Raw genomic sequence first — 26,697 nt, 5'->3', positions numbered from 1 at the left:
AATAATTGGACACAAACTTCCCCGGTGGTCCAGTGGTTAATAATCCACCTGCCAGTGCAGGGGACACAAGTTTGATCCTTGGTCCGGGAAGATCCCACATTCTGTGGAGCAGCTAAGCCTGTGCGCCGCAGCTACTCAAGCCCTTGCATCTAGAGCCCATACTCTGCAAGAAGACAAACCACCACAATGAGAAATGCGTGCATCTCAACTAGAGTGTAGCCCTCATCACCACGGCTAGGGAAAGCCTGCACAAAGCAACAAAGACCCAGTGCAGCCAAAGAGACAGTTTAAAAATAAAAAAATAATAATTGTACAAAATTGTCACACCCCTGCAACTTCTCTTCTAAAAATTAAAATGAAACTGATATCAAGGGATATTTATTTGTGTATCTCCTTGACTTTATAAGAAGTAATAAGGACTGTAGTTGACTCCTGAAAGGGGCAGCCTAAACCTTTGTAAGGTCTCAAACCCAATCTGTCCCACTTCAAATGATGCCCACTTGCCAGTCTCTATCCCTTTTACAAATGGTCTTTTTTTTTTTTTTTTTAAACAAAGGAAGGATGTTTTGAAGGCAGTGAGTTTTCAGAACAGTAAGTGATAATACGGCCTCAGAGCAGAAAGGTCATAAATTACACCCTGTGATAGCCCGACCGCAGTACATCCTTGAGGTCTCATGGGAAGTCATTGTATAGCAGTGAATAACGGGTAGAACACAGTGTTTTCCTTCAGAGTTCACAATGCTCCATTCGTTCTTTACTCACAGAGCATTCACCAAACTATGTGAAGGGCACATCTGAGGGCCTTCTTTACATGACCAAGAATATCAGTGACAAAGCCAATACTTATCTCCAAATGCCAAACTGGACACAAGTTTGCAGGGCCAGAGAACAAGACACGAAGCAATTACGCCCCAAGTAATCATTATTACTTATCAGCAGGGAAAAAAAAAAAACCCCACATTTGTGGGTACAGAGTCTGAAACTACTGGGTCAAAAGCCCACTGTAAACACCAACCCATTCTATCCCTTCTGTTGGGCGTTTTTGCTAAAATCCAATAATGATCTGATGACAAATCTAACAAACATCTTACACAAACCTGACTGCATATGGAGCTTGTCGATATGCATACAAAACAAACCAGTTCACAAAAAGATAAGACCTTAATCTTCCACCATCTTTTGGGGGGTGATCCACAAAAATTAAATTAAATCTGTACTTTCCCTATTCACTGGGTTAGATTGTTAATAGGCTTGGATACATCTTGATTGGATCCTAAGCATAAGCTGAAAACTGAGAAGACAGGTTTTGTCCATGTGAAATAGTTAATTTTGGGGACGCATCTTAAAAGGGGTTCCCAAGCATAGTTGAGAATTTGGGGCAAAAAGAGATAAATCTTACAAAGTTGTGTGCGTGTGTGTGTGTGTGTGTGTGTGTGTGTGTGTGTGTGTGTTTTAAGAATAGGAATACATTGAAGTTATGAATTGCCAGAGGCCTGGAAGAGTTTATCCCGTCACTTCTCTCTGGTCACTGGTTCACTGCTTTGGTGTGCAAGGCAATCTCAAGAATGCCAGGCACCTTCTTGCAATGTCTCACTCTTAGGGTTGTGCTACGTAGCATATCTGGGGGTGTCTATTATATTGGGCAGTCCATATCCCCTAAATGTATGCACACTTAAGATGAGATGATGGGAAAAGATGTACCCATCACCATCTTTCCTTCTCTTTCATTTCCTGCCTCCCTAGTTCTTACAACCCTCCATGCTTAGCCAACACCTCCTCCACCTCCATCTGTATGGTGGTTTGGTGAGTCTCCCCTTCTTCAGTGGCCCTCAGATTCCTCCAGCAGATGAATTCTCTTTGCCTACTCCAGAGATCATTTTATCAACAAGGGGAAAATTGAGCTGGAGCAGCCCAGGGACTCTGGAAGCCTGCACACAGCTGCTTGAGATGAAATGTCCTCAGTACAATGTGGGGACTCTTCTGGTGGGGGTGACCAGGGGTCCATGTCCCTGCCATCCACTGTGCTACAGAATGCAGCCCCTTTCCCCTCCCGGGAGGTGGAGAGAGTGAGCAGGTAGGGAATTCCAGCTCCTTCTTCTTAATCTTCCATTATTTCTTCAACCTGTTTCCCAAGCTTCAGGAGGTGAGAGAGGGTTGCTGAGTGGAATAACGGAGAGACTCACACCCTGCCACTCAGCACGCAGGGCCATTCCCTTCTCCTCTTTACACCTCCCCTCAAGAGCCTTACCGTTCCTTCTCCAAACCCCCTTCTCTGCTTGAAAAAATGGAGCTCCTTTAGTTATACCAGGAGTAAATAGCTGAGGCTGGGGAGCCACCTTAGATACCCACTGAGCCTGTTTTATTAGTTTGCTGTTACTCCTCACACACTTCTGTGCCCTGAGATGGTGCAAGTACACAGTCCCTTAGGAATGAGTATGTGGTGCTGGTTTAGCCACTAAGTCATTTCTGACTCATGATCCCATGGACTGTAGCCCACCAGGCTCCTCTGTCCATGGGACTCCCCAGGCAAGAATACTGGAGTGGGTATTGATTTCTTTCTCCATGGGATCTTCCTCTTTTGCATCTCTTGCATTGCAGGCAAGTTCTTTACCACTGAGCCACCAGGGCAGCCCCCAGGGATAAGCGTTAGTACCTGCCTATTCTAGCATCTTTCTAAATGACTAGAAGACAGCTAAGAGGGAAGGGTCCAAGATTTCCAGTGTCTGGACATTCATCAGGGCTCTAAGAGAGCAAATGGAAAGAGATGGACCACAGAAAGGACTTACAAAACAGGATACCAGAACAAAGAAGTTTGGGATGACTTTTAACAGAGGTAAATGTGAAGTAAATGCTTTGGGATAAGAATAAATCCATATTGGAAGCAAGAATTAAGAGCCGGAGCTACTGGTAAAGAACGGGCTCCATGAAGACTGCCGAGTCCAGGCATTAAGATTACACACACACACCAGACACACACACAAAACCCCAGAGAGGTGGGTACTATTTTTATTATTCGGTTTAACACACTGAGGTACAGAGAAATTAAGTAACTTGGCCAATGTCACACGGCTACTAAATAACAGTGTGTGTTAGTCTCTCAGTCATGTCCAATTCTTTGCAACCCCATTAACTGTAGCCTGGCAGGCTCCTCTGTCCTTGGAATTCTTCAGGCAAGAATACTGGAGTGGGTAGCCCTTTCCTTCTCCAGGGCATCTTCCTGACCTAGGGCTCAAGCCCAGATGTCCTGCACTGCAGGCAGATTCTACACCATCTGAGCCACCAGGGAAGCCCAGCGCGTCACAGAGTTGGATTCAAACCCAACAACCTATTGTCTTGAGTTTGCTTGTTATTTTTCCAACATTATACAAAAAAGAATTCATTGATAACCTATGTCCATACTATTTAGCATCAATAATCTTGACAACCTTGTTTTATCCATATATGTGTATTAGTGCATCTTTTTTCTTGAAACATTTAAAAGTAATTTTTGTGACAGTTTGAAATGGAGCTGGACCCTACAGTCCCGCTCATCCACACACTCACACACACACACACACACACACACACTCACACACACTCACACACACCATGTTCTCTGCCTGCCTTTTGTCTGTGGAAAACTTTAGCCAAACAATAATTTTAATCAGAGAAGTGAGAAAACGCAGAAACAAAGGTAAACAGTCGAACAAGACTAAATAATAATAGTTTAGCCCTTAAGCAAAGTAAAGGACCTTTAGTTTCTCCCCAAGGGCTATAGATAATATTCTGAGCAGTATCCTGTGAGCTGTCTTATAGATACGGAAAGCCCACCAGGTGAAAGGAGTTAACTAAGTGATGACCAGACTGTCAGCGGTAAAGAATCTGCCTGCCAATGCAGGAGATGCAGGAGACGTGGGTTTGATCTAGGGGTCAGGAAGATCCCCTGGAGGAGGAAATGCACCCTACTCCAGTATTCTTGCCTGGAGAATCTTAGGGACAGAGGAGCCTGCCAGGCTACAGTCCATAGGGTCGCAAAGAGTCTAACACGACTGAGTGAGGCAGGGAGACCAGACCATAGCCATGGCATAAGCTGCCACAAATCTGAGAACTGGCCTCAAAGAAATGGGAATAAACCAATACTGAAACCAAAGACTAACTGTACTGGAAACGATCAAGTTGATATTGATCAGACCGCTGCATGAGTGATTTCAAGATGACCGTCAGAGCTAACGCGCTGTTTCTGTACGAAGCCCCTACCACCTGGATTGTCAGCACGTAAGTCAGTCTTGGAGAAGGCGATGGCACCCCACTCCAGTACTCTTGCCTGGGAAATCCCATGGCCGGAGGAGCCTGGGTAGGCTGCAGTCCATGAGGTCGCTAAGAGTCGGAAATGACTGAGCGACTTCACTTTCACTTTTCACTTTCATGCATTGGAGAAGGAAACAGCAACCTGCCCCAGTGTTCTTGCCTGGAGAATCCCAGGGATGGTGGAGCCTGGTGGGCTGCCGCCTATGGCTCGCACAGAGTCGGACACGACTGAAGCGACTTAGCAGCAGCAGCAAGTCAGTCTTTGAGTAGGAGTCCACCCTCTCCACAACCCCCATCATCCCCATATTGCTGGCCTCTGAAATAAAGCAAACTTTCCTTTCCACCAACCTTGCCCTTTCATTGGATTCAGAGAGGTGGGCAGCCCGGCCGCCCGTTCCAGTGCCTGTTTTTCAGGCCCCAAGCTGAGGCTGCACTCTCGCGATACCTGCCTCCCTGGGGTTTTCCGAAGTAGAGCGGCGGCCATGGTGCTGGGCCCGGATGGTTGCAAGGAGCCTGCTGCTCCCGGCGAGCTGGCCCTGAGGGAGGGAGGGATGTGGGGGAACGTTCCTAGCAGCTGCCGAAACCATTTGTTTCGGGGATCCTCCCTGTTTCTCCCCGGCTGGGCACTGGCTGCCAACTTAACGGTTTTCCTTGCTGGAACGGAAACAGGCGTCTGGAAGAGCTGACGAACTCCAGGACTAAGTCCACCGGTATGCACCTGGGAAAATACTCTTTTGAGCTCAGAGTACTATTTGGGCATTTTGCTAATTGGTCCTGATGTGTGTCTGACGTTGAGACCATTTGCTAACAGGAAGCGCTGTTGGGCGTTCTTGTCAATTGGTTCTCACGTGTTAGGTATGGGGAAACGTTTGTGAGCACGAAGTGCTGCTTGGGCATTTTGCCAGTAGGTTCTGATGTCTGTATGCCATTGAGGACCATCTGTGATTACTGAATGTCATTTGGGCTCTTTTGCCAGTTGGTTCGGATGTATGTCTGACATCAAGGACCGTTTGTATTGGGAAAATGTTTGTTTGGGGCTCCATATTGATCATCTCCCCAGGATTTGTGATAGTTCTGTCTTCTGATGTGTGAATTCCATTTGTGTGATTGGTATCTTTGTTGTCTTTTGTCAAATGGGAAATTCAGGTTCAGTGCATTAGAAAATTTTTAGCTATGAAATTATGGCTCAAGAAAAGAATAGATGATTTTTTAACAATGTATGGCAGCAGTATTAGACTCCAGCGAAAACTGGTTAAGATGAAACTCCTTTTTTGAATTCTGAAATTGGTTCTTTTTGCATATGCAGTTAGAGAAAGCTAGTTTGATAAAATACTGTTTTCAGAATTCTGATTCGGAGAGAACAAAAATATGCCTAATACAAAGCTTGAATTGAACTCTTATGTCCTTGAAATACAAATACAGTTCACTTTGCCTGAGACTTCAGCTTTGGGTTAATTAGTAGAACTTCAAAAGATCTTTGGGTTCATTAAACACATACCTTGTACCATATTAAATTGTGCTATGAGAAAAAATGTAGTTTTTGAGGTTATGGAATATGTTCTTAAGTTTGCCAATCAGAAAATGCTGGTATAATGTTCAAGGACTCTGTTCTTGGTTTTGTTAAGGTTTCTTAAAGGTTAAAAATAGTAGTATGTAATTAAAGATGCTAAAATGATGAAGGAAGCATTTCAGTGTGTAAAGTAAGTAGGGTATGTAGGATATGCTGGCAAGAGAAGGTATAAAGACTGGAGATATTTTTATTGAGGAAAAAAGTAGAATAATTTTGTTCTAAAGTGGATTGCTAATACATGGGCAAAATAAGGGACAAATTAATATGAATCCAGAAAGTAATAAAAGGTTTGTGAAAAAGAAACTTCGGGGAAAGAATCTTTTACATTGTCAGGATTGATTAAGAATTTAATTACATAAATTAATTTTGTTATTAATAGTAAGCTGGTTCAAGACTGGAATTTGGTTTTCTTTCTCTGTGAAAAGAACAAAGTTTTCCTGGAATATTGAACTGCTTGTGATAACAGATTGCAAGCTTCTTCTGTGGCTAACTTTGAGTATTCCAGAAGGCCCCTGAGGCATCTCAGAAGAAATATTGAAGTAACTGGGATTATTTGGTACATTAAATTACATGGAGAACATTGTCAAATAAAAGTGATAAAAAATCTTAGGTTATACTTTGTGGATAAATGTCATTAATGTAAATGTTCTAAAAGTTATTAAACAAATACAGGTTTTTGATAACGTTCAGGTCATACTGCTAAACTGAGTAAAACATTTAATAAGCTCCAATGGAAAGCTGTTATTTTGCTTTTAACCATATTTTTGATGCCAGTGTTTAGAATGGAAAAAATTTTTTTGTAGTGAAATTGTCACAAGGTATAACTACTCACTATGTATATCACTGAGGAGTATCCAAGAAAAGGGAGATTTGAAATGGAACAGAATGCTATGGTGCCCCTTTCCCCCCCAACATGTCCTCAACCTGTCTATAGCTGCCACACACCTCTCCTTACACTATGGCATTCTTGTACACGACTACTACTGCTACTGCTAAGTCGCTTTGGTCGTGTCCAACCCTGTGCGACCCCATAGGCGGCAGCCCACCAGGCTCCCCCGTCCCTGGGATTCTCCAGGCAAGAACGCTGGAGTGGGTTGCCATTTCCTTCTCCAATGCATGAAAGTGAAAAGTGAAAGTGAAGTCGCTCAGTCATGTCTGACCCTCAGCAACCCCATGGACTGCAGCCTACCAGGCTCCTCCGTTCATGGGATTTTCCTGGCAAGAGTACTGGAGTGGGGTGCCATCACCTTCTCTGTTATAGTATACTACAACAGTATGATATATCATACTCAAAGTATTTTTACATCATCCAATACTGAATCTATATTCAAATATCTCCAGTTATTTTGAAAAAAGTTTTTTTTAATTAGAAGCAAAATTTAAATTCACACATTGATTTTTCTAATATTTCTAAGAAAAGCTGCTCCATCCCTTTTTTTCATGACATCAAATTTTTGAAAAGACCTGGCCAGTTGATATCTGGTTTTGTCTGAGTCCGCTCTGAAAAGACTGAACACGCTGTCCTTCAAGGGCAAAAATTCAAGTCGCCCCAATACTGTGTTCACCCACTTGCCTTCTGCCAAAATACACACCCAGCCCCTACATGGGAACTTCCTGTGGCCCCCTGCAGTCTACCATAATATTTAATATTTGTCTATATCAACACCAGTAAGTTTCTGAATTTATATGCTTACTAGGGTTATAAGTTCTTGCATAAGGCCTGGCACAGAGCAGACCCTCAGCATATGTTTCTAAATAAATAAGCTAAATTTCTCTTTTAACTCTTTTTAAAATTTCAGTATAAAAGCATTCAGAAAAGTGCATAAACTTTAAGTGAAGAGATTTAAAATCTTTTATGAACATACACCCTAGAACTGCCATCTGATGCAGATAAAAGCTATTTCCAGCCTGGCGGAAGGCATCCTCCTGCCTCTCTCAGTTCCCATTCATAAAGGTAGCCATTGTCTGGATTTCTGTCATCACAGGTCAATTTAACCTTCCTGAATATATGAATAATATATGAATATTTAACCTTCATAAATATATGAATAATAGAAGTTTTTCTGTGCGTGGCTCTTTCACTCAAAAAAGTGTCTGCAGACTTATCCATATTCTTACATTGTTTTTCATAATTCAGAATTTATTATTCTTCAATGCTATGTAGTATTTCACTGTGTGAACAAACCTCAATTTATTCATTCATTGCTACTCTTTGGATTTATTTCCATTTTGGAGCTTTATGAAAAATGCTTCTAAAAATGTTTTCCCGTGTTCCTCTGTTGTATATAGATCCAGGAGTGGGATTTCTGGGTCATCATGAATGGACATATTCTTCTCTAGTAGACACTGCCAGACAATTTTCAAGGTATTTGTTCTTTCGTTTACACTTCCAAACGTAGTGACTGAGAGTTGATGTCTTCCATATGTTCCCCAGCACTGACTGTGCTAGGCTTTTTAATTTTGCCCGTTCTGGAGAGTGTGTAACGGCATGTCATTGGGCTTAAATGTGTACTTTCCTGTTATCGCCTTTCTGTGTTCCTATTGACCGTGGGTATATTTTCATTTGTGAGATGCTTGCCCAAGGTTTTCGTTGTTGAACATTAGGTTGATAATGTTTTCCTTAATTACTGATTTGGAAAAGTCCTGGATGCGGCTCATTTCTTTTTCTGTGATTTGCCCATGCACTGTATCAGTGGCGTCTTATGGACATTTAAGATAGTTTCCTGTTTTATTCTGGGAGCTTTATTGCTTTACCTTAATACATTTAGATTTGTGATCTACCTGAAATTTATTTTTCCCCATTTAGATATCCAGTTTCTATATGTACCATTTACTGAAAAGACATTCTAAACTCCAGCGGCAAAATTCTGTCATAAATCAGGAGACCACAATATAAAGGCCTATTCCTGGGCTGTCTATTTTGTTCTTCTGGTATATCTGTCTACTGTTATAGTAACACCCCTCTGTCTTTTTTTTTTTTTTCCCTCTGTCTTGATTACTGTAGCATTAGAGTAAGTCTTGAAATATGGTATTAAAAATCCTTCAGTTTTACTCTATTTAAAGTTCTTTTTGTACTCTTCTTGGTGCTCTGCATAGTCATATAAATTTTATAACTAGCTTGTTAATTTGTACAGAAATATCTGCTGGGATTTTGACTGAGATTTCATTAAATTTATGGATAAATTGAAGACAGTTTGACATCGTTACAATATTTAATATCACAAATGTTATCCATGACTCCATTTACTTCTGTCTTTAATTTATTTCAGTAATGTTATATGATTTTATAAGTAAAATCTTGTAGATTTTTCTTTAGGTTTATTTCTAGGCATTATTTTTGGTGTTTATTGTAAGTGTATGTTTTTAAATTTTCAAATTGTTCCTACTATATAAAAATGAAATTTTATCTTGCCATCCTTAGGTTATAGCCAGCAACCTTGCTAAATTAACTTATTAAGTCTAATATGTTGCTTATTTTTTAAGTTATTTATATATATTATCTACATGTAGCATGTCGTCTGCAAATAATGTTTTATTTCTTCCTTTTCAATTTATTTTTCCATTATTTTCTTTGCTTTAATGCACTAGATAACACCTTCAGTAAAATATTGAATAAAAATGGTGGTAGCAGAGACCCATGTCTTATTTCTGATCTCAGAGGCAAAGCTTTCAATATTTCATCAACACAAGATTTGCTATACATTAAAAAAATTATTTATTTATTTGGCTGCCTCGAGTCTTAGTGGCAGCACATGGGATCTTCACTGCATCACTCGGGATGTTTCACTGCAGTGCTGATTCTCTAGTTGCGGTGCCTGGGTTTCAGCAGGTGGGCTTCAGTATCTGTGGTACATGGTCTTAGTTGCTCCTCAGCATGTGAGATATTAGTTCTCCAACCAGGGATTGAACCTGTATCCCCTGCATTGCAAGGCAGATTCTTAACCACTAGACCACCAGGAAAATCCCTGCTATAGGGTTTTTATAGATAATCTTTCCTTTGTCAGATCAAGGCACCTCTCCTCTATTTCTATTTTGCTAATAAGCATTTCTGTCATGGGTGAATGTGAATTATATTGCATATCTCATGCACTTAGGGCTTCCCAGGTGGCTAAGTGGTAAAGAATACACCTGCAATGCAGGAGATGTGGGTTTGATCCCTGAGTTGGGAAGATGACCTGGAGAAGGAAATGGCAACTCACTCCAGTACTCTTGCCTGGGAAATCCCATGAACAGAGGAGCCTGGAGGGCTACAGTCCATGGGGTTGCAAAGAGTCTGACACAACTTAGTGACTAAACAACAATCTCATGCACTTACTGAGATAATCACATTATCTACCCTAGTTTTCCATTTATTCAGTGAACTAATATTTAATTTTCAAATCCTAAGCCAACCTTGCATTCCTGAAATAATCCCAACCCAGATGAGATGTTTTATCCTTTTTATGTGTCCCTAGGTTCTAGTTGCTAATATTTTGTTTAGGACTTTCACATCTGAGTTAATGAAAGAGATGAAAAACAATGCTTTTCTTCTAATATATTTGCTCAAGTGTGTTATTAAGGCTATGCAACCCTCATAAAACAGGTTGGGAACAGGTTGGGAAGCATACCTGGTTTTTCTACTTTTTTATGCACGCTTACTTCTCAAAATCAGAAGTCCGTTTCCCCCTGGGTTTTTGGGTTTTTAAATCCTGTCTACCTTAACAACCCTAAATTCCAATTTTATTTTTTCCCCACTTGCAAGCCTTTGTTCTCTGTGCTCTGTGACAGACGTCTTCAGATGTTCTGAGAGGGAAAGTGGTGACTGTGGAATTCACATTAATCTGTTCCTTTCCTTTTAGCATCTTGGCCCTTCAAGATACTTGGCTGCCCTGGTTGCTCTGTGATGGTTTCAGCAGCATTTTAAAGTCCAGATTGTATAGGTGTTGCTCCGAGGAGCAAGCTATTTATTGTAACCAAAAAAAGAAGTGCAATTCTTGTCTTTAAAGTTGATGTCAGATTGGGTCACCTCTCACTGTTCCTTCTTTGAATGAAAGGCTACTACATGGCAGTATCTACAGAATGAGGTATGAGGAGCTATGAAATAGTGCTTGCTTGACCAGACTCTGCAGTCAAACGTGGGCTTGAGTTACAGCTGCACCATAACTAGCTGTGTGACTTTGCGGAACTTTTCTCAACCTCAATATACTCACTTTAATGTAGAATAATAATATCACCCATCTTATAGGCTCATTGCAAAGGCTTAGTGAAATAATATGTGAGGTGGTTTCCTAGTGCCTAGAACATGGTAATCATACAAAGCTCTAGCTGACACTGTGTTAATATTCATTATTATTTGCACTGCTATCTATGCCCTTTTCAAAAATTATTTATTTATTTAGCTGTGCCAGGTCTCAGCTGTGGCACACGGGATCTTCGATCTTCTTTGCAGCCTCTAGGACCTTTAGTTGTGGCATGTGAACCCATTTGTGGCATGTGGGATCTAGTTGCCTGACCAGGGATCAAACCCAGGCCCCCTGAATTGAGAGCGCAGAGTCTTAGCTACTGGACCACCGTAGAAGTCTGTGACATCTGTGCCCCTTTAGTATTTCTCTTTTTCAAAAGGTTTTTAGTTGATCATTTACCAAAGTGTAGAAAAAACTGGGTTTATATTTCTTTATGTGCCTTCATATAATATTTGCTCAATTGGTTAGTAGATTAATTGAAGAGATTTAATTCAGCACATTGCTAGTGACAACTTACTTTATACCATTGATTCTAAAATAATGGTGATTTCTATCAGCACAGCAGCATTAAATCATGACCTTATCAGCTGCTTTTCCTTTAAGCCAAGTCTCATCTCAGTCCGTGAAACCATTTTAAGTGGTCGTCAGCCAATCTCACCTCCATCCTAAACCAAGCCAGGAAGAACCCAATACTTAAAAGGAGAATGATGGAGTCCGAGTATCTTTAAGGGCAGACCATAGCCATGCTGAAAGAGAAGTAATTTTTCCCCGTTGTGATTTCATATTCTGTCATCTTTAGAAAAAATAAATGGTTGTACTAGAGTGATGAGTTTCATAGGTAGCCTGACAAAGGGACCCGCAGACCATAACTGAAAAGGACACTCAGGCAGAAGGATCCAACTTTACCCTTGCCCATCCAACTGAGCTTATCCTCACCCCAGCACTTGCGAAGTGTTATCATCCCCCGGCTGGAGTGCAAGGCTCCGTGGAACCTGGAGTATGAGACCAGGGTATTGGATAGAAGGTGAGATCTCTTGTGGAAGAGATGGATTTTCCCAAAACTTGTCAGACGGCAAGGGCTTAGGAGGGGTGTACACTGTGGTCCGGAGGGTAGAAAGATCAGTTTCATACATGAAGATGAGTCCTCACAGAGCAGTTCTAAGCTTTACTAGGTTTTAAACATACAATTTGAGGGTCTTCGTTGAAAAAAAAAGTACAATACTTAAGATACAAAAGTTGGTTTCAAAGGTGATCATTTATTTAGAATGTAGAAGGAAATTACAACAGATTACAAATTTTAAAAAGCATTTAAACTAAATTTATTTACTACAAACAAAGTATAAATAAAATCTTTTGATTATTTGACACACCTCTTAAATAGTGTTTGCCCATAGTTTTTAGCTATCTCTGGGATTTTGCATTATTTCCTGTAGAGAGAATAAGAAGATGGTTCAGTTTTTCCTTTAGTAAGTAAAACTTATTATTATTTTTTTATTATTTAGAGATTACAAATTTTCTTTTAGCTTCAAAAAGTATTTTTGGTAAAATGCCAATAGTATAATAACTGATCTTCTTCTTGAGTTATGCACTCGAGTTACCCACTCAAGCTACAGAGCTTCAGTGACTGTCTTCCAGTTTAAGATAACTAAGCCAAAAAGAGATTCTCCAGTACTCTTGCCTGGAGAATCCCATGGAGAGAGTAGCCTGGTGGGCTACAGTCCATGGGGTAGCAAAGAGTCAGACACGACTGAGCGACTTCACTTTAAAATCACTTTAAAACCAAAAATATCAATAACCTCAGATATGCAGATGACACCACCCTTATGGCAGAAAGTGAAGAGGAACCAAAAAGCCTCTTGATGAAAGTGAAAGTGGAGAGTGAAAAAGTTGGCTTAAAACTCAACATTCAGAAAATGAAGATCATGGCATCTGGTCCCATCACTTCATGGGAAATAGATGGGGAAACAGTGGAAATAGTGTCAGACTTAATTTTTTTGGGCTCCCAAATCACTGCAGATGGTGACTGCAGCCATGAAATTAAAAGACGCTTACTCCTTGGAAGAAAAGTTATGACCAACCTAGATAGCATATTCAAAAGTAGAGACATTACTTTGCCAACAAAGGTCCGTCTAGTCAAGGCTATGGTTTTTCCAGTGGTCATATATGAATGTGAGAGTTGGACCATGAAGAAAGCTGAGTGCCGAAGAATTGATGCTTTTAAACTGTGGTGTTGGAGAAGACTCCTGAGAGTCCCTTGGACTGCAAGGAGATCCAACCAGTCCATCCTAAAGGAGATCAGTCCTGGGTGTTCATTGGAAGGACTGATGCTGAGGCTGAAACTCCAATACTTTGTCCACCTCATGCGAAGAGTTAACTCATTGGAAAAGACCCTGATGCTGGGAGGGATTGGGGGCAGGAGGAGAAGGGGACGACCTAGGATGAGATGGCTGGATGGCATCACTGACTCGATGGATGTGAGTCTGAGTGAACTCCGGGAGTTGGTGATGGACAGGGAGGCCTGGCATGCTGCGGTTCACGGGGTCTCAAAGAGTTGGACATGACTGAGTGACTGAACTGAACTAAACTAAAGCCAAAATACTGAGGGTGACGGAGAACAAGAAATAACGTGCATCCTTGATGACATCATTGTCCCGTTACCCATCCCCAGGGCTGCTTTATTTTAGTGTTTATTGTTTTGTGAAATAAAAAAATCATTCTATTGTTGTAAAAAATTTTTTTGGTAATGTAATATATTTTTTAAAATGATCAGTTTTCGAAAACCAGTATCTTCTTTTCTTTCTTCTTTGAGCTGTAGATTTGGAAGAAATTTCCAGGCTCGTGTCTGACCCAGGCTCGTGTCTGGTCTCATATCTTCATTTCTCTCCCAGACTGACTACACACTTGTGGTCTGGACCCTGCATGAGATCTTCTCATGACCTTGGGACATGTTCCTTTGTGTGATGATGCTGGGTGACTTCGCATGTGGGGCTTTTCCTAGAAGCCATTCCAATACCAAACAGCTGTGAGCAACTACATAGGATAATGAGTACAACAACATAAATACTTTATATTGAAACACATGTCCATGGTCCCTCCAGTGGCTCTTAACCAGAGGGGATGTGTGACAGATAATAAAATGGAATGCAATTCAGAGTGGTTCTTAATTGCTTGCAATTTAAAAAATCATACTTCTGTCAGTTGTCTAAAAACATACAAGCCCTTGAACACATTGCTAGGACTGCTCCTAGGGTCTTATAAGGGGTCTATGTAAGTGAGAAACTGGAGCTGTCTTCTTTAGCTTCTTGGCAAGTACTCCCTTTCCAAGACACTGATATACTGCTATATCCACGTGTATCTTCCCTTGTGTGTGGCTAAGAGGTTCTACCTTGGCTAGAATTTTATCTGTTGCCTTTTTTTACTTTGTATTTACTTTCCAAAATGCCCTCCCTTGTTCAGCAAAGAAGTTTACATGGAACCCATGTATTAGTCTTGTGAAGATGGAGAGGAAGGAGATAGAGGGGCTTCTCCCCCAGTTTGAGCTCCAGGCATCAGAGGAGGAATTATAGCCCATCAGGAGAACTACACCAAGAAACTGCCAGTAGGGAAAGCCCATCCCGGAGGGTTCCAGAGAGGGCTCAGGAGGGTCGCCCACACCTCTCAGCAAGGCAAGGCTCCCAGGATGAAGTGGATCTGAGAGAGAATAACTGCGCCTGTCAGGAAGTCCTTTCTTCATCGTATCCTCACACAACTGCCCTGCATCTGCCGTTTGGCCCTCACGGTGTAGCCAAGATAAGAAACTCAGATTCTGAGGCCATTTAACAAGGAGGAAAAAAATGTAGCTATGGTTGCTGGTCTGTAAAATTTTATCGTTTCTGTTTGGGTCACTTTCTAGTTAAAATATAAATTGAAGACTGTCCGCCAGAAAGTGGGGATGGTGAGACGAATTGGGAGATTGGATTGACGCATATACACTATTGATACTATGTATAAAATAGATGACTAATGAGGACCTACTGTATAGCTCTGGGAACTATACTCAGTGCTCTGTGATGACCTACATGGGAAGGAAATCCAAAAAAGAGGGGGCGCATGTATACATACAGCGGGCTCACTTTGCTATCATTAGAAACTAACAACATTGTAAAGCAACTATACTCCAATTAGAAAAAAATACTGCCCCCCCCCAAATGGTCCCTGGTCAGTGACCCTTTGGCCAGCTCAGTCTTAAATACAGTTCCTTCCATTGCTAAGCAGAATGGAAGGTGGAGGATACCCACTCTTGACCGGGCCTCAGTCTGCCCAGCAGATGGAGATTGGCTTCTGTCCCATGACACCAACTGGGGTCAAGTGGACATGGGAACTGGGGAGTTAAGATAACCCAGACACAAGCATCTAACAGAACACTAAGGCCCTGTTCTTGATCTTTGCCTGAGGAATTTACCAGTGCTGCATTGGACTGCGACCAGGTCTTTTCCATGGTTACAAAGGCCCATTCTTACTGGGGCAAAAGGCAGCATGCATGTGCCTTCCTGGAATTCTAGAGAGCAAATGCCATGCTTGTGTGTGCGTATGTGTGTGTGTGTGTGTGTGTGTGTGTGTGTGTGTGTGTATGTGTGTGTGGTTTGTGAATAGATGACAAATATTTAACAAATGCTTATGGGCCTCATACTGGATCATAGTTACTTAGATATACTAGCTGATTCCAAAGTTCATAGCTATTCTACAGCACAGCTGGCTGTCTCATTAAAACAGATTCCCTAGACTCAGAAAATGATAGCCTTCCAGAACCACTGAGCTATGCAGACTGTGTGATGAGTGGAAATAAAATATACCATCCTAAGAATACCTAATAGTTATCGAATGGTTATGGACACTGTGAATGATAGAAATATTAGAGCTAGAAGAGACCTTACAATGAATTGCGGCTTCAACTAACATTTATTGAGTACCTATTACATGTCATTCATTTTTTCTTACATAGAGGATGCAGAAATGAATAAAATAGGCAGCTTATTTTCCCTTGCGGCATTTAGATCCTAGAAGAAGAGACAAATAGTTAGCAAGTAAATAAGTAAGATAAACTCTGATCTTTGTAAGTGCTATGATGGAAATAAACTAGGTGTACAGTATAGACACTGAGAGATGAGGGAAAGCTTATCTAGATAGGTTGGTCACGGGAAGTCTCCAAGATGAATGTTCTCCATTTGCCCCCACAGATCCACTGTCTACCCTTCCCTATAAGCTCTGAACCCCTGGAGGCTGATCCAGCAAATCCAATAATAAGCAAAGTGGGGAGGACAGGGATGCATCAGGAAAACCCTGGTGAACCCCAACACAGGAATCACTGTGGAAATCCATAGACTTCTGGAGTAAGGCCACACACATGGCACCATTCTTGAGGGACCAGCCAGTGCACTAGTAGGCGATGTGAAGATGTTCATATTCTCCATAATGCCTTCCAGAGGGCATCCATACTGGAGGGGGCCATAAACAATCAGATGAGATTATCTGTCCTGTAAAGGCCAGCCAGTCTCTCTCTCTCGTTTTTTATGAGGAAAGGAATTCACTGTTTATTAAAGAAAAGCGAATTAAAACAGGGATGAGATGTCCTACACAATTATGAGGATGGCAACAATCCAAACAAGCAAAACTCAAATACGAATTGCTGGCAAGGACACACAATTACAGATTATTTCATATGCTACTTGCTGGAAAGTATAATGGTACAGCCACTTTATTAGACATCTTGTAGATTCATTCTACAAAAAACATAGTATCAATCAGTCTCTTTTCCCATCCACACTAGTGTTTGCTCAGACAGCCATGAATAAAGTGGTCTTGACAACAGGGATGCAGAAAACACCTGGGCTCAAAAGCCTGGACTTTGGGCTAGTGCCCTTGCTGATGGTCCTCTCAATTGTAAGAGTAGCCAACACTGAGTACCTGATTGGGACTGTTCTTCTAGGGGACCTGCCAGTCACTTGGCTGTAGATTGATTACAATGCTGCCCTTACATTGTAGAGACAGTAACGTTTGTTTTCACAGTTGTTATTATTCAGTCACTCAGTCATGTCCAGCTCTTTGTGACTCCATGGACTGTAGCATGCCAGGCTTCCCTGTCCTTCACTCTCTCCCTGAGTTTGCTCAAACTCATGTCCACTGAGTTGGTGATGCCATCCAACCACCTTATCTTCTGTTGCCCCCTTCTCCTCCTGCCCGCAATCTTCCCTAGCGTCAGGGTCTTTTCCAATGAGTAGATTGTTCACATCAGGTGGACAAAGTATTGGAGCTTTAGTTTCAGCGTCTGTCCTTGCAATGAGTATTCAGAGTTGATTTCCTTTTGGATGGACTGGTTTGACCTCCTTGCTGTCAAGATCACAGTAATACATACATATTCCAAATATGGATTTGCCTTCTCTTCCTGCAATACTTCTGCCAATTCTTTTCCCTCCTCTTGGTATCCCTCACATTACCTCTGCCAGGAAAGGAGGAGAGGCAATGACAACTGATACTGAAGAGACTGTGTCTGATCCTTTGCCTGGATTAGTCCACATCCTAACCCCACAATGTAGGCAGTATTATCATCCACTTTTTGTGCCTCTGCAAACCAAGACTTGAGGAGTTTAAGAAACTTGCCCTAACTGTTCAGCTAGCTTATGACATGACTAGGATTAAATCAGGCTTTCTGGCTAAAAAGTCTTTGTTAAAAAATGAAATCACCATACTTCTTTGGAGAAAAGACTGATTTCTGAGTTAGAGAAGGGAAAATACAAGACGAATGAGAAACATTTTATAATGTCAAAAAGAAAGGGAGAGCCCTTCCTCCCCCTCCCCTCCCAAAAAAAGCAAAACAAGAAGGAAAGGAAGGAAAGGAGGAAGGCAGGGAGGGAAGAAGAGAGGTGGGGTTTGTCAGAAGGATACAGGAGCCGATCTAAAACCGCTCAGTGGTCAAACCTAGAACAGTGTGAGTAGCAAAAAGAAAAATAACAGATTGTAACCCAAAGAATAAAACAAATGTCCTTGAATCCATAAAGATGTAAATAATTAATTGGAGAAATGAATTTGTTGTGATTGTTGTTGTTTAATTGCTGGGTCGTGTCCAACCCTTTTGCGACCCCATGGACTGTAGCCCACCAGACTCCTCTCTATGGGATTTTCCAGGAAAGAATACTGGAGTGGCTTGCCATTTCCTTCTCCAGGGGATGTTCCTGACCCAGGGAATGAAACTGCATCTCCTGTACTGCAGGCTGATTCCTTACTGCTGAGCCACCAGGGAAGCCTCAATAAATAAATACATAAGAGTAAAAGGGATACATATTTTTTTAGAAGAATTCCAAGTAATTTATGTAAATTCTTCCTCTGCCAAGAAGTGGAATGTAATTTCTCTCCTCCTGACTTCAGCCTGGAATAAAAACTAACTTTTAGAAAGAGGAAAAGAGTAACTTGACAGTAGAAAAATCTGGCAGATCTTTACCTTCACCAAGATCACCTTAACCAAGACCTTAACCAAGATCACCGCTAGTAAGTCATATTGATTCCGTATGTTCCCTGATATGATACTGTGAGAAGAGTGCTTCACTGTGGTGGTATTCCCCCAACTCTTAACCCTAGTCTGATCATGAGAAAACAGGAAACAAACCCAAATTGAAGGACATTCTACAAAAAATCTGACAAGCACTCTTTAAAACTGCCAATGTCGTGGGAAACAAGGGAAGACTGGGAAATTGTTGCAGACTGGAGGTGACTAAAAGGACATAACAACTAAAGGAAATGTGGTGTTCTGGCTTATATCCAGGAACAGAAATAGGGTACTTGTTAAAAATGCAACTGACAAAATAAAACCTGTAGTTTACAAAGTATTGTACCAATATGTATTTCTCAGTTTCTGCAAATACAGCATAGCTCTATATAATGTTAACATTAGGAAAAGCTGGGTTAAAAGTATTTGGAAATACCCTGTATAATGTCTGAAATTGTTTTTCCATAAACCTAACATTATTGCAAAAAATTTTTTCTTTAAAACTTAAGAAACCAGCCCATTGTACTCGATCACCTCTGAGTCATATTATTTGATAGAACGTCCCTGGGTACTGTTCTCCCCTGAGAACAGTTAGTCATGGGCCCAAGAAAATTTTTCTTTCTATCCAATTAATACAGAAAATAAAGAAAGCGTAAAAGGAGAGACCCAGGAGTTGATTTAGTCTCCAATTAATCAACAGTACTCCAAAGAGACTGCATTATTAACAGCTGTGCATGATTTAATAAATTCAGTGACACTACTAACAGCTATTGGTTCAATGATGGAATTTTCTCAAAATACTCATAAAAACCACAGGTCTTGCATCTATTGTGATAATCTCCAGCTTCACCAACAAAATCGCATACCAGCCTTAATGAATAGCCACTGGAATAAATCATTTGAGACAATCCGAAGCTTCATTATGCATTTGCTTGAAAAATTGGCCCTTCGATGAATACATATAATGTATTTCTCAAGCCTGTCTCCACTACAACGTCATGCTGTTGAATCAATGTAGACAGTAAATGGACTCCACAAACAAGGGAAATGAAGTGTAATTACCCAAGAAGCAAAATCAAGGGCCTGCCTTCTCCATAGCAGCTGGGTTTCCTCCGGTCACAACTGCAGTAGGACCCGAGTCTCCTCAATGCAGTTGGCATTCAATTATTCCATACTTATTGAACATCTAGCTCTGAAATTCATAAAAATAGCTACCACTGTGTGCCAGGAAGTACAATAATTATTTTACTACCAACCCTGCAAAATAGGCACTATTATCCCCACTGTTAGAAATTAAGAGATTGAGAGTCTGAAGCATTAAGCCATGTTGTTAGTTGGGCATCAAATCTAGATTTCCCTGGCTTTAAACATCAAGAATTTCCAAAGATACAGCACTGTTTATTCACAGAGCCTATTCTTAAAGAGATGGGAATACCAAACCACCTGACCTGCTTCTTGAGAAATCTGTATGTAGGTCAAGAAGCAACATTTAGAACTGGACATGGAGCAACAGACTGGTTCCAAATTGGGAAAGGAGTATGTCAAGGCTGCATATTGTCACTCTGCTTATTTAACTTATATGCAGAGTACATCATGAGAAACGCTGGGCTGGATGAAGCACAAGCTGGAATCAAGATTGCTGGGAGAAATAGCAATAACCTCAAATATGCAGATGACACCCCCTTTATGGCAGAAAGCAAAGGAGAACTAAAGAGCCTCTTAATGAAAGCGAAAGAGGAGAGTGAGAAAGTTGGCTTAAAGCTCAACATTCAGAAAACTAAGATCATGGCATCTGGTCCCATCACTTCATGGAAAGTAGATGGGAAAACAATGGAACCAGTGAGAGACTTAATTTTGGAGGGCTCCAAAATTACAAGACTCCTGCTCCTTGGAAGAAAAGCTACGACCAATCTAGACAGCATAGCAGAGACAGTACTTTGTCAACAAAGGTCTGTCTGGTCAAAGCTATGGTTTTTCCAGTAGTCATGTATGGATGTGAGAGTTGGACTATAAAGAAAGCTGAGTGCTGAAGACTTGATGCTTTTGAACTGTGGTGTTGGAGACTTTTGAGAGTCCCTTGGACTGTGAGGAGATCCATCCCAAAGGAGATCAGTCCTGGGTGTTCATTGAAAGGACTGATGCTGAAGCTGAAACTCCAATACTTTGGCCAGCTGATGTGAAGAACTGACTCACTGGAAAAGACCCTGATGCTGGGAAAGATTGAAGGCAGAAGGAGAAGGAGACAGCAGAGAATGAGATGGTTCGATGGCATCACCAATGCAATGGACATGAGTCTGAGCAAGCTCCGGGAGTTGTCCTCCACCAGGACAGGGAGGCCTGGCATGCTGCAGTCCATGGGGTTACAAAGAGCTGGACATGACCGAGCTGAGCTGAACTGATCTTTGCTAACATGGGCCATGCAGCACAAACCCTACACTCCTGGAAAACTAAATGAGAAAAAGTTATTCTTGAGATGAAGGTCATTTGATGTTTTCTTTCAAAGTCATTATTTAAATCAATTGCTTTTCAAAAACCATGAAATATAAGCACCATTTGGTTATCAGTTAATTGGTCCCAATTTTTTACTTCAAAAATGTACACTAAATTATATGTAAACATTGGTAGAAAATGAGAGTTTTCAATGGCAGACACACCTGTTCAAAGTATAATCCAGGGATATGACTTTTACACTTTTTTCTCTCTTCAAGTCGCAAGAAACTTTTCTCTTTTCAAAAACTGGGAAAAGAGCAACTAAGCCTCCATGCCACATCTACTGAGCCCAAGCATCAGGGGCCCATGCACCACAACAAAAGAGCCTGTGTGGCGCGGCAGAGGCACCATATGCCACCACTAAGGCCTGATGCAGCCGAATACATAATTAAATTTAAGAAAAATAATAGTGTTAAAAAGTAGCTATAGAGAGAAGTTGGTAAACAGAAGGCTGCACAGCAGAAAGCACCAGTCACAAACCTGTGAAGCACACTCCAGAAATGGGAGCAAAACTCAGACAGGCAAGGGGACAGGATGCCTGAACCTCAGCTCTAATTTATATATGTCTATAAATGCTTCCCTGATGGCTCAGGTGGTAAACAACTTGCCTGCAATGCATGAGTCCTGGGTTCATTCCCTGGGTGGGGAAGATCCCCTGGAGAAGGGAACGGCAACCCACTCCAGTATTCTTGCCTGGAGAGTTCCATGGGCAGAGGAGCCAGCTGGGCTACAGTCCATGGAGTCACAAAGAGTTGGACACGACTGAGCGACTCACACACGCGTTAAGTGTTTTGGAATTATAGATGATATACGTATGCCTTTTTTAGTCTGGATTTATATATTTTTATACATACAAACATATATGATGAATATATGAGAAGATATATAAAATGTGAAAGTATATTTATGTGTTAATATTACAATCTCAAAATATAAAATAGGCATATTGCTGTATTTTTTAATTTTTAAAACAGTTTAAAATTTTTATTTAAAAAATTCTATAGCACTTTACAGTTTTCCAATGTTTCACACATATGATCCCATAAAATCCCATAATAACCCTTTTCCCCTCCCCCTACATCTCCCCTCCCACCTTTCTTCCCACGACCAATAGCTCCTAGTTTGTTCTATCTGTGAGTCTGCTTCTTTTTCGCTTTATTCACTAGGTTTATTTTTTAGAGTTCACATATAAGTGATAGCACACAGTAGTTATCTTTCTCTGTCTGATTATTTCACTCCACATGATGCCCTCCAAGTCCACCCATGTTGCTGCAAATGGCAAAATTTCATTCTTTTTGAAGACTAGTATTTCTTTATATGTGTTGTATACCTATATACATCTTCTTTATCCATTTATCTGTTGATGGGCACTTAGGTAGGCATATTGTTTTGCATAATAATTTTTATTTTGAAATGAATCAGTAATCTCAGTTTTCTTTTTTCACTGGAAGTGCAGGGCTAGTTAATCAAATGTGGGGGCATGCCCTGATTGGATAAGAAAACCTCTTCAAAGCAATGGTGTATAATTGGGAAGTTTCCAGCTCCTTAGAGAATGTGATGAAAGCTATAGAATTTCTCCTTGACGATGAATACACACTCATTCATGTGTGTGTTCTTTCATGAGACATGCATGAATGCTTGGTGAGCAACCGTTTGGAGAGTCCAGGAGCCCCCCAAGCCTTTGGTCATGGTTGTTTCTAAAATGTAGGGAAAGAGACTGACAAGCCACCAAGAGTTCTAAACATCAGTTCACAAAGCCTTTGTTAAAGGGGTCCTGAGCTTTCTCTAGTTGCACACATGGTTCTGTTTTCCATGTCTTCTGATTCCTAGATGGTGTTCCAGAGGCGCATGCCCACAAACAATGCAAGTCAGACGAGCAAGAGCAGAGCAGAGCAGCAGACTGTGCGCTCTGAACCTCTGGGACATTAGCAAGAGTCCCCCAGGGCTTAGACTCTGATAAACAGGCAAACCTGGCAGGCCAGAGAGTCCAGGCTGCAAAGGCATGGCCAGGGGAGCCAGGACGCTGGCCTGGCTGCCTCTAGTTTGTGTGGGGGCAGAGTGGAAATAAGGTGTGGGAGCCGAGATCACAAAGTCAGTGTACAGAGCACGTGGGGTGGTCCCGAATAACAGAATAGAGTGCGTCATATGCATGTTTCACTTTCATTCATCCAACTGCACACGCAAGGAAATTGGAAGGAAAAGCATAAGTAAGAACAAAATGAAGAGTGAATAGTTTAAATCATGCAGGCTCTGAGGCCATTCCATTCATTGAACACAGGCCAGAAGGCAGTGGATGCAAAGCTGATGGCAAGGCCTAGGAGAAGAGGAGGAACATGTGAAGAATGCTAAGGATTTCTTGATCACTGACCAGGAAAGAAGCCTATCATTCAGTTGGAAAAAATAAGTGACTGTTCAAAGAAGTCCAAGAGGAATTAGGACCTGGGCCACAAAGAAACCTTAGCCAGTAAAGGAAGAGACAAACCTGTGATGTCAACTGCAAAAGATAGAAAAGCCTAGATAACTGCTTTAGAATTTGGGGATAGGTAGAGAATGAGTCTCCCTCTCTCTCTCCTTTGCTCTCTGCCTTAGAAATGAGCTGTACAGTATTCATTCATGGCAGAAAAACAGAACCAAAGATATTTGCTAATTAAGAAATATGGCCAGAACCCCGGAGTCACTAGCTACTATATTCCTGCTTCAGTCTGGTACGTTACAGGATTACACATTTTTTGGATGCTCCTAGGGTTTGTCACTGACAGAAATTTAAAGCACAGACTAAAGTGGATTTTATATCGCATCTGAACTTGAACAAGAAAACTCAAACAGGGAAGGCCCTAGACTCAGCCCCACAGATGTCTCATGAGTGTGTGGAAAGCACTCGGTCTAGACTGCAGACTGTCGGTCATTGTTGCTATTTGGGCCACTGGGAGGAAATACTGGGTTCATAGCCCATGAAAGTGGGGGATTTGGGCATGAACTAACATTTCATTTCTCAACCTTACCTAGACCAAAGAATTTTCTGAGGGGTTCTACATTTGTCATCAATCTCGAAGGCACTCAAACCATCCCGGGAGAATCATGGTACATGAAGTAGCCATTCTGTTGACTTCAAAAGCAAATGAAAAGTATTGTATCAAATATCAGACACAAATCAGAGGTAGAAGATGATGAGAGATTACAAAACAAAAATTTCTACTGATCACTGGGACCTACTTTAGACTTGGCAGAAATGAATCATTGTTGCAGATATATTAGTCCATACAGTTCTATTATCATATCTGCAAAACTGCTAGGAAAAGTTATCACTGTCCTTCAGATAGTTCTTTATGTTTTATACCATGCTTTAACACATACTATCTCATGCTGTAGTTATGAGGCAGAGTGCCATAGTGAGGAAACTGAGCCTCAGGACTTAGTTTAGTGACTTGTCAAGAGTTCAGACCTGGACTGGAGTTGGCTATTTGGTCACGATGGCAAGGAACAAAATCTCACCACTAATAACATCCTATTTGCTGCTCAGTCACTGAATAGTGTCTGACTCTCTTGCTATAGTACCAGGCTCCTCTGTCCATGGGATTTCCCAGGCAAGAATACTGGAGTGGGTTGCCATTTCCTTCTCCAAGGTTAGATCTCCCTGACCCAGAGATCAAGCCTGTGTCTCCTGCGTTGCAGGCAGATTCTTTACCACTGAACTACCTGGGAAGCCCGATAACATCCTATACTGAGCTACAAAAGAAAAGGAACGACTCTTTGGTTGTCTCACTTCTTTTTTTTTATTTTTATTTTTACTTTATTTTACTTTACAATACTGTATTGGTTTTGCCATACATTGACATGAATCCACCACGGGTGTACTGGTTTAGCACTTGCAAGGACCTGACAGAACAACAAGCCTATTAGGGTATTGGTCCCTCAGACTCCATCACTAATCCAGGATGAATGGAAGCCCAATTTTACAGACTTCCCTGGAAATAATACTGGCTCACTACTCTTTCCAGCACGTCCCAGTTCAGTGCTGTTGCTTTGTTTTTAATCCCTCCCCCGTTTATCTGCTGTAAAGCCTCGCCAGTTCTAGCATTCTAAACTCTGTGTCAGTACAAATGCAGGAGGCATTTGTCATGTACTTAACATGCTGTGTTACTGCCTCCACCTCTGGAAAATACGCAAGTGTATGTTAGTCTCTAGTGTCTTTGTGAGATTTTCTCATTACAGGAAACCAAAAATGGCAGAAGATGACTTATTTTGTCTGTAATTTAGGCAACCTTCTATTTATTCTTGTATAATTATAATAATGTCTCTAGAACTCAGCATTATATTCAAACCCTCAACTCCCTCGCAGATTTGGCAGGTTTTGAAACTAGAATAGAAGGAATGACTTCAATGTTAAAGAGGAAAACAAGTGCTGAGCTCATGTAAAGTAATTATAACTTCATGAAAGTCTTGAGATGTTGCATGCACAAATGCTTCTCAAAATGGGCTCTCCCCTCCCTTCCAAACTGAACCTAAATCCAGTCTACTGTCCTATACCCAGACAGAGGACAAATTTCTACTTATAAATTTTGCTGTCAGGATAAAAATTTTAAAAGTATTCCTTTAGGCACACATCTAAATGACATTTGTAACATCACGAGAAGCCTATAAAAAGGCATTAAGGAAGATATATGTTCTATAATCTCAATATAAAAATATGTAACATAAAATATATTTTAAATGGCTGGGAAGAGGTACATAAAATATTCGTAATAATGATCTCTGGGCTATACAGTGATGATTAACTTGTGATCTTGTTTTTTTCATTCTAAGTTTCTACCATAGTTATGTATGGGTTGTTTTAAAAGATAGTCTTTTCCTTAAAGCAGTCCTTCCCATATTATAGCAATTATGTATCAATGTTGCATTCCTGCAACTAACTACTTCCATATTTAGCTCACACTTCTAGCAGGACTTAACCCTGCTGGGTACTCTACCCAGCCCTCTTCCTTCCCCACTCTTTATGCCCTCCTCCTTCCCCACTCCTTATGCCCTCCTCCTTCCCCACTCCTTATGCCCTCCTCCTTCCCCACTCCTTATGCCCTCTTCCTTCCCCACTCCTTATGCCCTCTTCCTTCCCCACTCTTTGTGCTCCACGTGGGAAAGTCTGTCTATTCCTATTGCTACAATTATACTCTGTATGTTAATAACTCCCAAACGTGGAATATTCCATATCTCAGAACTCTCCTTTGAACTAAAGTTATGCATCTAGACGCCCAACTAGCACGACTGCCGTGATCAGCCAGTGGCAACTCAAACTCAGGATGTTCAGGTCAGAATTAGGACCCGGACTGCAGAGAAAGAAGAACATTAAGGTAAATGATGATTTGGGATTACAGAGTTATTACTCTGATGGGAATCAAGGAAGATGATGCTGGTACAAAAGAGGAAGTAATCAGAGAGTGAGAGTCCAGCAAGGAGGCTTTAAGATGACACTAAGACTAAGGGCAATTTTCTTTCTCATTAAATAATCATAAGGGCTACAAAAAAGAATTACCTCATGGATGCAGTGATTTCGCCAAGTGCAAAACCTTTGTCTTTAGGGAACAAGTAAATGTTTCAGGAAATTAACGATGAAG

This window comes from Budorcas taxicolor, chromosome 21 (assembly GCF_023091745.1).
Source record: "Budorcas taxicolor isolate Tak-1 chromosome 21, Takin1.1, whole genome shotgun sequence".
NCBI classification, from domain to species: domain Eukaryota; kingdom Metazoa; phylum Chordata; class Mammalia; order Artiodactyla; family Bovidae; genus Budorcas; species Budorcas taxicolor.
The sequence above is the reverse complement of the archived record's forward strand: the minus strand, read 5'-3'. Positions refer to the sequence as shown.